Source organism: Nycticebus coucang, chromosome 20 (genome assembly GCF_027406575.1).
Source record: "Nycticebus coucang isolate mNycCou1 chromosome 20, mNycCou1.pri, whole genome shotgun sequence".
NCBI classification, from domain to species: Eukaryota; Metazoa; Chordata; class Mammalia; order Primates; family Lorisidae; genus Nycticebus; species Nycticebus coucang.
Window position 1 is genome coordinate 47,661,620 of NC_069799.1, and position 14,072 is coordinate 47,675,691.

The 14,072-nt window shown below is 35.0% G+C and overlaps 1 protein-coding gene across 1 annotated transcript in view; it reads right to left on the bottom strand.

The window, feature by feature from the left end:
* RAB18 (RAB18, member RAS oncogene family) overlaps positions 1 to 14,072 on the bottom strand; it is a 38,390-nt gene that overhangs the window by 13,947 nt on the left and 10,371 nt on the right. The gene's annotated exons all lie outside the window — the stretch shown is intronic.

Sequence of the window (14,072 nt, forward strand, 5' to 3'; positions counted from 1 at the left end):
GAAAATTTTGATAAGTCTCCCAGTAAACATACTTTTAAAACCCATTACCAAGAAAAGCAGAATATAGAAAAGCCACTTTCTCAAAAACCCAATTTCACACCCCAAATTCTTTGAATTCTGCATGTGAAGATAAAAGAAACAGTGTCACTGAAATTCAGCAGCTGAGGATTTAATAAAGAAATAAAAATCAAACGCTTGGAAAAAAAAAAATCAAACACTCACCTACCTGTCATTCAAAACACACAAAAATCAAACACTCACCTACCTGTCATTCTTCCAAAAGGGAAAAATAAAATTCAATTTAAGGTGATGATTTACCACGCATATCAGTCAAGAGGTAGAATTGCAGGACCAACGTGAAAAGGCTATCATGGGCTGACTGTTGATCATGGCAGTTTCAGGGGTTCCCTACCCATCCACACCCTCCTGTAAGACTGTTGTGCACCACCAGCCAACCACAACTCAGATGTTGCCTATAAGCAGGTTGTAGGACCGGTAAAAATATAAAAGTGCCACTCACTCCCTGTGTTATCAATTCTTTATTTTGTTTGTTTTTATCCTAAAAAAAATATTAGCTTCACATATCCTAATCAATGATGACTTGCTACAACACAATTTCAGAAAAGAATTTACATACAAACACATTTGCACAAAAACCTAAGTGAAAGAGAGGTACCCAAAGTCTATGAAAAGCTTCTGTAAGTACTAATTTATGTAAGGAGAAGAGCTTCAGAAGAAATCGTATAAGGTTTTATTAAAGCAGCCAGGAAAGAAATCTCTCCCTTTTCAGGAAAAGGAGTTGATATATGCCATCTGGCTTAAATGAACAGTGACTGCCCAAAAGTCTTTAAAGAGTATCAAAAATAATGTGCAGTCTACCCCACTGGACAGAGGAAAAACATTAGCTCAAGAAGCTTGAAAAAGAACTTTTCAAAGGATCTTATTAGCTTGTCACAATTAATTCAGAACAGCCCCAACTAAAATGAACAGCATCCTCATGTGCTAAATGCTTAATAGAGCACCTGTCACCAATATGGAACTACATTAGTAATTCTTGGATGACTTCTGGTGATCCATTACATACACAAATTAGGTAATAAAAATGCACATTCAAAATGTGCTTTATGCCTGGTCTTTCTGTATGCCAAAGATAATTTTTTTTTTAAATGTTTGGTGTTTGGGGTTAGTCTGATAACCAGTTGATAAAGCTATGCCTTAGAATGATGGGCAACTGATGCAGTGGTGACTACACAGTCCAAGGAAAATCGAAGTATAAAACTTCTCAGCCAAACAAAATAATCCCACATATTAAATAATCTTGTATTCACCAGGTCTAAAGAAATATTGTCACTTTAAAAAAAAATCAATTCAATCTATAATGAATTTAAGAAGTTATTTACATTTTCTTCCTATTGCTTAAAAAAAAAAACACAATACTTGAGAAAATTTACAGAGAAATGATTCTGACTTGATCTCAGGTGCTATCAGAGGTGTCCAACCTGCACTTTGCGGGCCATATGCTGACTTCTGAGGAAGTTTTTGCTTATCTGTGCTGTCTGAAAAGTATGTGCAGATTTTGTGCCCATACGCTTTTGTTATTATGTATTTAATACATAATCTTTTTCCAATGTGCAGCAGAGAAAAACAAAGGTTGGACACCTCTCTAAATTAACCACTGGCAGAAATTTCAAAGAAACTACCTGTCATGTATACTCTATAGTTAAATTCTTGTGGTTTTTCAGAGTATATATAAAGGACAAATCTTTTTTCCTGAATAACCCCAGAAGCAGAGTCAAGGGCAGACTGGCCTCTTTCCTAGCTATAAGGTAATTAGTTAACCCAGGAAAAGAAACTCACTAGTTCCAGAAAGTTTGTGTTTTCTGCCTCCCCTCTCCCCTTTCTCATTATTTCCTGTTTTTACATGTTTATTCACAAAAACCTAATAACTGTCTCTGATATAAGAACAATTTGCATGGGAACAACTAACAATATCTCCAAGTCATTCCTCCCATATATATGTCTGGAACTCACCAATAACACCCACAGCAGACACTGTGCACTGGAGGGCTACCATCAACGACAACAGTCATCGGTGAGCTGAATCCAGATCCCGGAAGACCCCATTCATCCTCCCTGGGTTCCTCTACTTCGCATGTAGCAATTGAGCTCCTTAGCTCTCATATGCTAAAACTGCTTTTTACCATGTCTGCTTCCTCTTTTTTGCAGGTGGATGACAACCTGCCTTAATCGGTGACAGCAGTGGAAGTGTTTTTGATAAATTTGATTTGCCAACTTCCTGCAACACTTGATTAAACCATCTTTTCAGCCTCTTCTTGTAGGTGATAAGGAGCTCATAACAGCTTTTGTGTTGTCCATTTGTGTTAGCATTTTTAATATGATCTTTAATTCAGTTTCTTTGCAAGAATCCTTTTTAAGACACACTTGCCTATTTCATGTAGGTTATTTTTGTTAAAGCCTTTGAAGTAAGGAGTACACGGAACATGAAACTTTACTAAAGAAAATCCAAACTCAACAACAGATAGTTGTAAATGATAAACCAGAACATACCAATGGATGCATTCACCTTGCCAAGAGGAGAAAAATTAATCAACTGAAATTGACTCAGAACTGACACAGATATTAGAATTAGCAAATAAGATATTTAAAACAATGTAACTGTATACCACAAGTTCAAAAAGTTAAGTAGACACAGCAATATTAAAAACCCAAACACATTTCTAGGGATAAAAATAGCAATGTCTGAGATAAAAAATACATTGGATGGGATTACCAGCAGATTATACATTGCAGAAGAAAACATTAAACAAATGTGAAGACACAAGAATACAATCTATCCAAAAGGAAACAGAAAAGATTCAAAGAAAATAAGACAGAGCAGCAGCAATCTGTGGGACAACTTCAAGCCCATTAATATAGAAGCAATGGAGTTGATAAAAAGAAAAAAGGGGGACGAAAAAATATATCTGAAGAAATAAAGATCAAAAATCTTCAATTTGATGAAAAATACAAACCCACAGATCAAAGAAACTAAGTGAAGTCCACCAAACGTTTAAATAATAATCCATTCTAAACAAAATCTTCCAGAAAACTGAAGAAGAATAAATGCTTCCACAGTCCTGTAAGTCCTACACAACCCTGATACCACAGCCAGGGATCACAATTACAGAAAAAAACAGACCAATTCTCTTATGAACAATTTTACAGATTTTAAAGAGCATAAAAGAACACCACATCATGACCATGTGGGACTTAATCCCAGAAATGGAAGATTGGAACCTCAATGTGTACTTCATTTTAAACTAAAAGAGAAGCATTCTATAATTATTTCATAATATTGCAAAAAATGCATATGACAAAATCCAAAATGCATTCCTGATAAACCTCTTAGTAATAAACTAGGAATAAAAGAGAAAGAACTTCCTCAACCTGATAGGAACATCATACTTAATGGTAAAAGATGGATGGAATGTTTTCCCTTACCACATACCAATGGGGTGGGATGGTCAGGGACATGTGAAAACTAACGGTCCCAGATCCTTCCCCCATTGGTATGTGACTGTTACTATCAGGAACAAAATAAGTAGAACAGCTCTCATTACTTCTACTCAATATTGTACTACAAACTTCTAGCCAGGGCAATAAGAAATAAAAAGGCATCCAGATAGAAAATGAAGAAAAAAGAAAACAACTTTAACGAGGTTGGAAGATGCAAAAATCAACATTTAAAAAATCAATTATATTTCTAAATACTAATAATGAACAAACAAAAAGAAGTGAACAAAAATTAAATACCATTGTAAATAAAAATCTATGAAATACTTAACGGCTAAATGTGACAAAAGTTGTCAAAGACCTATACACTGAACATTACAAAACACTCGGAAAGAAATTTTTAAAAACCTAATTGAATGAAAATATGTAACTTCTTCAATAATCATAAGATTTAACATTATTAAAGAGATCAATTCTTCCCTAAATGATCTGGAGTTTCAACAAAGTCCCTATCAAAATCTTAGCATGCTTTTATTTTTAAATCAATAAGCTGATTCTAAAATTCACTGGGAAATGCAAAGGAACAAGATCAAAAAAATCTTTGAAAAAGAACAAAGTTGATAGATTAACCATATCTATTTCTAGACTTCTTGCAAAGCTACAGAAATCAAGGAAGTGAGTACTGACATTAAGAAAAATGATGAATGACATAGAGTCCAGAAATAGACCCACACATGCAAGGACCACTGTATTTTTTCAAAAGGTACAAGAGCTATTCAGTGCAGAAACGACAATCTTTTCAACACAGAGTATGGAAACAAGTGGGTATCTATGTGCCAAATAAAAGGAAAAGAAAAAAGAACTTCCATTCGTACCTCACACTATACTCAGAAATTAATTCAGAAAAATTATACTTAATTTAATATCTAAAACTATAAAACATCTGGAAGAAAATACAAGGGAAAAATCATTGTGAATTTCTGTTAGGCAGAAAACACAACACAGAAATCATCATAAATGGAAAAATGGGTAAAGAGGCTTTCATTGAAATAAAAATTTACACTATTAGAAACGCACTTTTGCAAGAATGAAAAGACAAGCCAAAGACTGGGAGGAAAATACTTGTACAGCACATATCACACATCTAATAAAAGAGACATATGCAGACTATATAAAAAACTCTCAAAACTCAACAAAAAGAAAACAAAAAGATTTGAACAGACACTTCACAAAATATACATACACACATAATGTGCATAAATAAATATATATCCATCGATGGATATTGAATCCCAGGTCATCTCAGCTCAGAGGTACTCCAAGACATATTGTAATGAATCTGTCCAAAGTCAAGATGAAAGAAGAAATTCTGCAAGCAGCCAAGAGTAAGTGCCAACTGCCCTACAGAGTCAGAGCCATTAGATGACAGCAGACTTCTCAACTAAAACTTTCCAAGCCAGAAGAGAACGCTCATCCACCTTTAACATTCTTAAACAAAACAATTTTCAGCCCAGAATTCTGTATCCTGCTAAACTAAGCTTCAAAATTAACAGAGAAATCAAATCTTTTGCAGATATACAAACACTGGGAAATTCACCACAACAACACCAGCTCTACAGGAAATACTTAGACCTATTCTGCCGCACCCCCGGCATCTAGCCGGGGTGAAGTGGCGCTGTCCGCATTATAAAATGCGTGAGTAGGTGGTATGTGCTCCCCGGAGCGAAACCCCCAGCCCCCCTGGTTTGCGACAGCAGCGCATAAGTTGCCTAGCATGCCTTTGTTTGAACGTAATAACTCACGAGGTGCGGCATAAAAGCCTAAAAAAAACCTTTGCTCTGAAACCTGTCTGTTCAGTTGGATGCCTGATTATTGCCTGATTGTCTTGAGAAACTAAGAATAAACACAGTGACTTACTGATCCACAATTAAACACAGCAAGTATAGCTGTGCTGAACTCAGTGGCTCCAAGAGAGCCTGCACAACAGCACGTCCCTACCATAAATGTCAGTGACTTGAGACAATGCAGGCACGGCAAACAAGATGTTCCAACATGACACCTTCTGCAGTAAAACTTTACTTAGAAAAACATCTTACTTCACTAATTTTCATATGTAACACAAATCAATAGAGTAATTTAATGTTTAACAAACAATGAATCAAAATATAGTTACTAATTAGAATATATATAGAAGTAGTCAAACATTATACATAAAAGAACATGTTCAACTGTTTTTAAAAAAAATCATAAGAAACTGAGACCAATTACAGAACTAAGAGAAGTCACAAATCTTGACATTCCTAGATAAGGGGAAGCAACCAGGTGTTACTAATGAAACCACTTCCCTAGAACAAAAACCTTGAAAAAATAAACCACCTCCCTCCAAAAAGAAAAACCTTGAAAACATATAGTGCATGATAAACCACATATGGAGACACAAAGATAATTGGAGACACAAAGATAATTCACAAGCATAAACAAAATAATGATTACATTGTTTTAACCCTGGAAAGAAAATGTATAAATACCAGACTTAAAAATCAATAAAGTGCAGCTGCTTTGTGTGGCAGTCTGTCAATTCAACCTGCGTCGACCTTTCAATCAACCTGAGCCGTTCGCCCTGAGCACCCTCGGACTGAGGCCCATCGACTGGCGGTCCGCGACACTATTCTCCACACTGACCATCACAATGGACCACCAGCAAAGTAAATACCCAAAAACTAAAGGTCAAAACTTAGCTTCCACAATGGCACAAAGGATAAAACTACACAACAGACTATCACAAAATAAGATAAATACAACACCACCATACTTATCAATTCTCTCAATATATATCAATGGATTGAATTCACCACTGAAGAGGCAGAGGCTGGCTGACGGGATAAAAAAAGCACAAGCCATCCATATACTGTCTCCAGGAAATGCACCTAACCTTAAGGACAAATCAAGGCTCAGGGATAGAAACAGTATTTCAAGCAAATGGAAATCAGAAGAAAGGTGGGGATTCTCAGATACAAACAGACTCAAAGCAACTAAAGTTAAGAAAGACAAAGATGGACACTTTATATTGGTCAAAGGAACAATACAAGAAGACATTTCAATTTTAAATATTTATTCACCCAACTTAAATGCTCACAGATTTATGAAACAGACTTTGATGGGTCTAAGCAATATGATACCACATAACACCATTAATAGTAGGGGATTTTAACACCCCTCTGACAGAACTGGACAGATTTTCTAAACAGAAACTAAACAAAGTTACAAAGGACTTAAATGTGACCCTAGAAAAAAATGGGATTAATAGACTTATACAGAAAATACCATCCCAAAGCTAAAGTATATACATTTTTTTCTCATCCACCAATAGTATGTACTCCAAAATAGATCACATCCTAGGTTACAAATCAAACCTCAGCAAAATTAAAAGAACAGAAATTTTACCTTGTATCTTCTCAGACCACAAGGCAATAAAGGTGGAACTCAACTCCAACAAAAACGTTCATCCCCACACAAAGAAATGGAAAATTTAGTAACTTTATGCTGAATGACAGTTGGGATCAGGAAGAAGTAAAAGAAGAAATGGTTAAATTCCTGAAACATAACAATAATGAAGACACAAGTTACCAAAACCTGTGGGATACAGCAAAAGCAGTCTTAAGAGGGAAATTTGTCACATTAGACGCTTACATTCAAAAAAACAGGAAGAAAGCACATCAACAAACTCATGAACAATCTCATGAAATTGGAAAAAGAACAATCTAATCCCAAACCCCGGAGAAGAAAAAAAAAAATTAAATCAGACATTAATGAAATTGAAAACAAAAGAATCATTCATAAAATGAATGAAACAAAAAGTTGCTTCTTTGAAAAGGTAAATAAAATTGATAAACCTTTGGCCAGATTAACTAGAAACAGAAAAGTAAAATCTCTAATAACCTCAATCAGAAATGATAAAGGGAAAATAACAACAGATAGCTCAGAGATACAGAGATCATATCTGAGTACTCCAAGAAACTCTCTATGCACACAAATTTGACAATGTGGAGGAAATGGAGCAATACCTGGAATCACAGCATCTCCCTATGCTTAACCAAAAAGAATCAGATCTCTTGAACAGACCAATTTCAAGAACTGAAATCAAAGAAACAATAAAAAAAAAAATCTCCCAACAAAAAAAATGCCCTGGTCCAGATGGCTTTACACCAGAATTCTACCAAAGCTTCAGATATTCAGAGAGCTTATACCCATACTACAGAAATTATTCCAAAAAACTGAGAAGGAAGGAATCTTCCCCAACATGTTCTATGAAGCAAACATCACCCTGAAACCAAAACCAAGAAAAGACCCAACTAAAAAGGAGAACTTCAGACTAACTTCACTACTGAATACAGATGCAAACATTTTCAATAAAATCCTGGCCAAGAGATTAAAGCTACACATTTAAAAAATCATTCATCACAATCAAGTAGGTTTCATCCCAGGGATGCACAAATCCATTAACACACACAAATCCATTAACATAATCCACCATATAAATGGAAGCAAAAACAAAAACCATATGATATTCTCAATAGATGTAGAAAAACCATTAGATAAAATTTAGCATCCTTTTCTAATTAGAACACTTAAGAAAGTAGGCCTAGGTGGCACATTTCTTAAACTGATTGAAGCCATCTATGACAAACCCACAGCTAATATTATACCGAATGGAGTAAACCTGAAAGCTTTTCCACTTAGAACTGAACCAGATAAGGTTGTCCTCTAGCACCACTACTACTCAACATAGTGCTGGAAGTTCTAGCCAATACAATCAGGCAAGAGAAGAATATGAAGGGCATCCAAATGGGGGCGGAGGTCAAACTCTCGGTCTTTGCTGATGATATGATCTTATACTTAGAGAACCCCAGAGACTCAACCACAAGACTCCTGGAAGTCCTCAAAAAGTACAGTAATGTCTCAGGATATAAAATCAATGTCCACAAATCAGAAGTCTTTGTATATACCAATAACAGCCAAGATCAGAAGCTAATCACTCAATTTCCTTCACAGAAGCTTAAAAAAATAAAAAATAAAAAACACGAAATACCTAGCAATGTACCTAGCAAAAAAGGTGAAGGACCTCTACAAAGATAATCAAAAAACCCTAAGAAAATAAATAGCAGAAGATATTAACAAATGGAAGAACATACCATGCTCGTGGCTGGGTAGAATCAACATTGTCAAAACATCTATGCTTCCCAAAGCAATCTATAGATTCAATGCAACCCCCATTAAAATACTACCATCATACTTTCAAGATTTGGGAAAAAAACTCTTCATTTTGTATGGAACCATAAAAAACCCCATATAGCCAAGGCAATTCTTAATAATAAAAACAAAGCTGGGGGCATCAACCTACCAGACTTTAGGCTATACTACAAGGCCATACTGATCAAAACAGCATGGTATTGGCACAAAAACAGAGACATTGACATTTGGAATTGAACAGAAAACCATGAGATGACACTAACATTTTACAGCCACCTGATATTTGATAAACCAAACAAATACATACACTGGGAAAAAGAATCCCTATTCAATAAATGGTGCTAGCTGGAAGAACTAGATAACCACATGTAAAAAAAGACTAAAACTGGACCCACACCTCTCACCACTTACAAAAATAGAATCAAGATGGATAAAAGATTTAAATCTAAGGCATGAAACAATAAAAATCCTTGAAGAAAGTGTGGGGGAAAAAACATTTGAAGAAACCAGCCTGGGGAAAGATTTTATGAAGACTTCCGTGGCAATTGCAACAACAAGGATAAACAAATGGGACTTAATTAAAATGAAAAGCTTCTGTACAGCTAAGGAAACAACAACCAAAGCAAACAGACAACCTTCAGAATGGGAAAGGATATTTGCATATTATGAATTGGACAAAAGCTTGATAACTAGGATCTATAGCAGCAGTTCTTAACCTGTGGGTCACAACCCACAGATAACTGTATTAAAGGGCTGTGGCATTAGGAAGGTTGCGAACCGCTGGTCTATAGAGAATTCAAATTAATGAACAAAAAAAACCCCAACAATCCCATGTATCACTGATCAAGAGACATGAACAGAACCTTCTCTAAAGAAGACAGACAAATGGCTAACAAACATATGAAAAAATGTTGATCATTGCTAATCATCAGAGAAACGCAAATCAAAACTACCCTGAGATATCATTTAACCCCAATGAGTATGGCCCACATCACAAAGTCTCAAAGCTGTATAGGCTGATGTGGATGTGGAGATAAGGGAACACTTACATTGCTGGTGGAACTGCAAACTAATACAACCTTTTTGGAAGGAAGTAATGGAGACTCCTCAAAGAACTCAAATTAGACCTCCCATTTGATCCTGCAATCCCATTACTAGGCATCTACCAAGAAGAAAAAAAAACATTTTATGGTAAGGACATTTGCACTGCACTGCTTATTGCAGCTCAGTTTACAATTGCCAAAATGTGGAAACAACCGAAAAGCCCAACTCAGGAATGGATTAACAAGCTGTGGTATATGTATACAATAGAATACTATTCAGGCACTAAAAGAGATGGATAAACAGCAAATAAGAACTTGAAAAGATGCTCAACATCTTTAGCCTTTAGAGAACTGCAAATTAAACAATGAAATACCAACATATATCTATTTAAATGGTTAAAATTTAAAAGGTTGCTCATACTACATATACCAAGTGAGGGATGTGGAGGAACAGGAATTTTCATATGCTGCCAATAGGAACGTAAAAAATGACACAACCACCTTATAAAAATATGGCCAAACTTTTTTCCAAAATTAAGTATGCATTTACCATGTGAATCAGCAATTCCATTACTAGGTATGTACTCTAGAAAAATAAAAATTAATATTCACACAAAGTACCATACCTGAATGTTTGTAGAAGGGCTATTCATAAGCACCAAGAACTGGAAAGAACCCAAATGTTCTATCATTGGTGAAAGGATGAACGAACTAGAAAACTGCAGTACCACTCATGCAATGGAATACGACTAAGCAATAAAAAGGAACAAACGGTTTGCAACAACTTGGATGAAGCTCAAAGGTATTAAGCTCAGAGAAGCCAGTCTCATAAAGTTACAAACTATATGATACCCTTTATATGACATTCTTAAAAAGGCAAAAACTAGAGACCAGATCAGTGGCTTCAAGGAACTAGAGAGAAGAGGGCTAGGCTAGGCTAGACTTGACAGGAATAGCAACAGCTGGTTTGGGGGATGATGGAACCACTTGATATCCCAACTGTGGTGATGACATTATATAACCATAATACATAAGTTAAAACTCAAAGAACAATATAGTCAAATCAACCTTAAGGTATAATTTTTTGCTTACTGCTATCAACTCATGTACAAAAAAAAAAAAAACAAAAACAATAGATCAAAATATTTTCTGAATGAACAAATGATCAGAGAATATGTTATTATAAAATCTCTACTTCTTTTCAACTTAGTATTTCCTTTGTTCCCAAGTCCAGGACTGATTCTATAAAATTTTTCCACAAGCTGGGCGGCGCCTGTGGCTCAGTGAGGGTGGCGGGTTCAAACCCAGCCCCGGCCAAACTGCAACAAAAAAACAGCCAGGCGTTGTGGCGGGCGCCTGTAGTCCCAGCTGCTCGGGAGGCTGAGGCAAGAGAATCGCGTAAGCCCAAGAGTTAGGTTGCTGTGAACCGTGTGATGTGATGGCACTCTACCTGAGGGCGGTACCGTGAGACTGTCTCTACAAAAAAAAAATTTTCCACAAGCTTTTACAGTAAACAGTTCTTTATTGAAAAGATTTGTTGACTGTGTTATTCTACTTCCCTATGCCCTTATTCATGTCTTTTGGATCTACCTAATTATGAAAGAAATATAACAAATCTAATATAATTGTATTTTTCATAAAATTCTTCTCGCGTTTTGAGCAGATTTTATTTTATACATACCTTCTATGTTTCGTGCCTACTTGTTTATTGTTTTTGCTGCTTTGTTAATTGATTGGGCCTTTTATCATTATATAACATCCGACTTTAGTCTGTCCAGTATATTAACCTAAAATTCTACCTTGATTTATGTATATTACCACACCCTTGCATTGTTTGCATTTGCCTGGCCTATTCCTTTATTTTCAACCTTTCCTTGTTTAAGTCCTGTTTCAACTCTATATGATAATCTGAATTATTAGAATTGGACCCACGCCTATTTAATTAATAGATTCAATTTTGCTGCTTTCCTCTTCATTATATTTAGCATTCTTCTGATAGTCTGTTCATCTTTTTGGCTGATACACTGTAATGTAATTAAAAGAATTACAACTTAGAAGTGGGGAGCATTCTTACTAAAGTCTAACTAAGCAAGACCATAACCTCTTTAAGTCAATTTCCTTCTTGAAAAGAATATAAAAATCCTGCTTTGCTGTCTTTTAGGATTTTGTCAGGATGGGGAAGAGGATCAAGAGAGTTAATATAAAAGCTTTAAGGAGCCAATGGAGAACAAGAATATGAAGGCCAAAAGAGCCAAATCTGAATTTACAAACAATTTCAAAAGTCCTAATAATGAAAGGTGGTAGTGCTGCGCTGCCCCACAGGACAGAATGAGTAGAAAAGGAATAGGAGGTTCAAGAGTAGAAAAGGAATCAGGAGGTAGGTAAGAAAAGGAGTTGGAAACAGCCTTATAAAGATTAAAGTTGAGGGAATAAGGAATAACCTGAGAGGCAGGACCTTCTCCAGTGACTACATAAGCAGGAAAAAAAATGTATAATGCCCAATGGTTTTACAGCAGATGCAAAAAAAAAAAGACAAAAAAGACATGGAGAGAAGAGAGATGTGGAGGGAAGTCTTATCAGAAGCACACAGAATTCCAACCCTCCACCTTCACTCCCTGCTGGGTGGAGATGAGGCAGCTGGCAGAGAGGTGGTCTTATTCCAAACTGAAGGGAATCATTGTTCAACAGATTAAAAAAAAATTTTTTTAGAGCCTACAAACTAAGAAATATATTCCTACATCAAAGATGTCAAACATGCAAAGATAAAAACAAAACTTAAAATTGAAACTATCTAGAGCAATGCGAAGGAAAAAAAGAAAAAAACTCCATACCAAAACCTACGGAACACAACAAAATTTGTTGTTAGAGGACATATTTATTAAAGAAAAAATATTAAAAATAAGAGAATTTAATATTGAGAAACCAACTAAACAAACCAAAAGTGAATAAATAGGAAGAAGAGAGGGGGGGAACAAAAACAATCTTCTGAACAATAAAATAGATATATTCCTTACGAAAAGTAGACAACAAAAACACATGATTCTAGAAATGAAGAGAAGAACCACAATCACAGATAATGAAGAGTTTACAAGAATACAATGTGCAACTAACTTTAGAGAAAATGAATACCTTCCCAGCTGCACTCCCAAGAGTATCCGAAGAAATAGAAAACCTGAAGAGGTTGGAAGGAAGCAGGATCAGAAGGACTGACAGGTGAGATGTAACCTTTCAAGAACAGACAATACCATTAGTCAAGACAATTTTTAATAGTAAGCTCCTTAATTTTATAAGCCAGTACAACTTTAGTAAATGCTGATTTAAAAAATAACAATACAAAAAAGGAAAGTCTATGCTTATGTATAAATTTGGACATAAAAATTCTAAATTACAGCCAACAAAAGCCAGAAATATGTCAAATAATAAATATGAACAAAGATTTATCTGGAAAAGAATATGTGAATATCAAAAAAACTACCAAACACTCATCAATGCTGATCACCTTTCCTAGTAAAATTTCTAAGTAATCAGAAAAAAGAATGTCTTATGATGAAGACCATTTGCCATTATTTTAAATAAAGAAATGCTAGATCCATTTTTATTGCTGCATTCCAATTAAAACATTTAACTGAATGAAAATTACATGAAATAGAGGGTTTTATTTTTCTTTGAATTACATCGTATTTTCAAATACCTTAACAAGTTTGTGTTATTATATTAATAAGTCTATGCCCACTACTTTTCATTTTAATTAAAGTATCTGTTAAGTCCAACTGTAAGGTAACTGTGACAACAGATTAGGTCTCTTCCCTTAGAGTCAAACACAGATAATACGGAGTCTGTAATGAGGAGACACAGATTTTTTAAAAGCTCACCAAGGAAGTGATAAAAATCACTGATCTAAATCACCCAGTAAACAGCCAAAATTGGTCTAACTTCAGTTGAAATGTGTCAACCCTCAAAAAATATTTTCACATATTTTAGTAAAAGTCTTAAAAATAGATTTAAAAATAAGTTGTAAGCCTGTCTTAAGTAGAGAACTGGTTTTACATTTCCTAATTTTTTATTTGAAAAGTCTTAGTTAAAGCCCCCTTTTCTATTTAAAGGTTACCCAAAACAGGATAAATAAAAAAATAAAATCTTAACAGGAAGCAAATTTTGCCTATTTAATCAATTCATATAAAGTCAGTATAATTAATTTCTGTGGATCAGACTTCCATTGTTATCAATTCCATCCATGCTGCCAATTCCCTCAGATTAAGTGCCTGA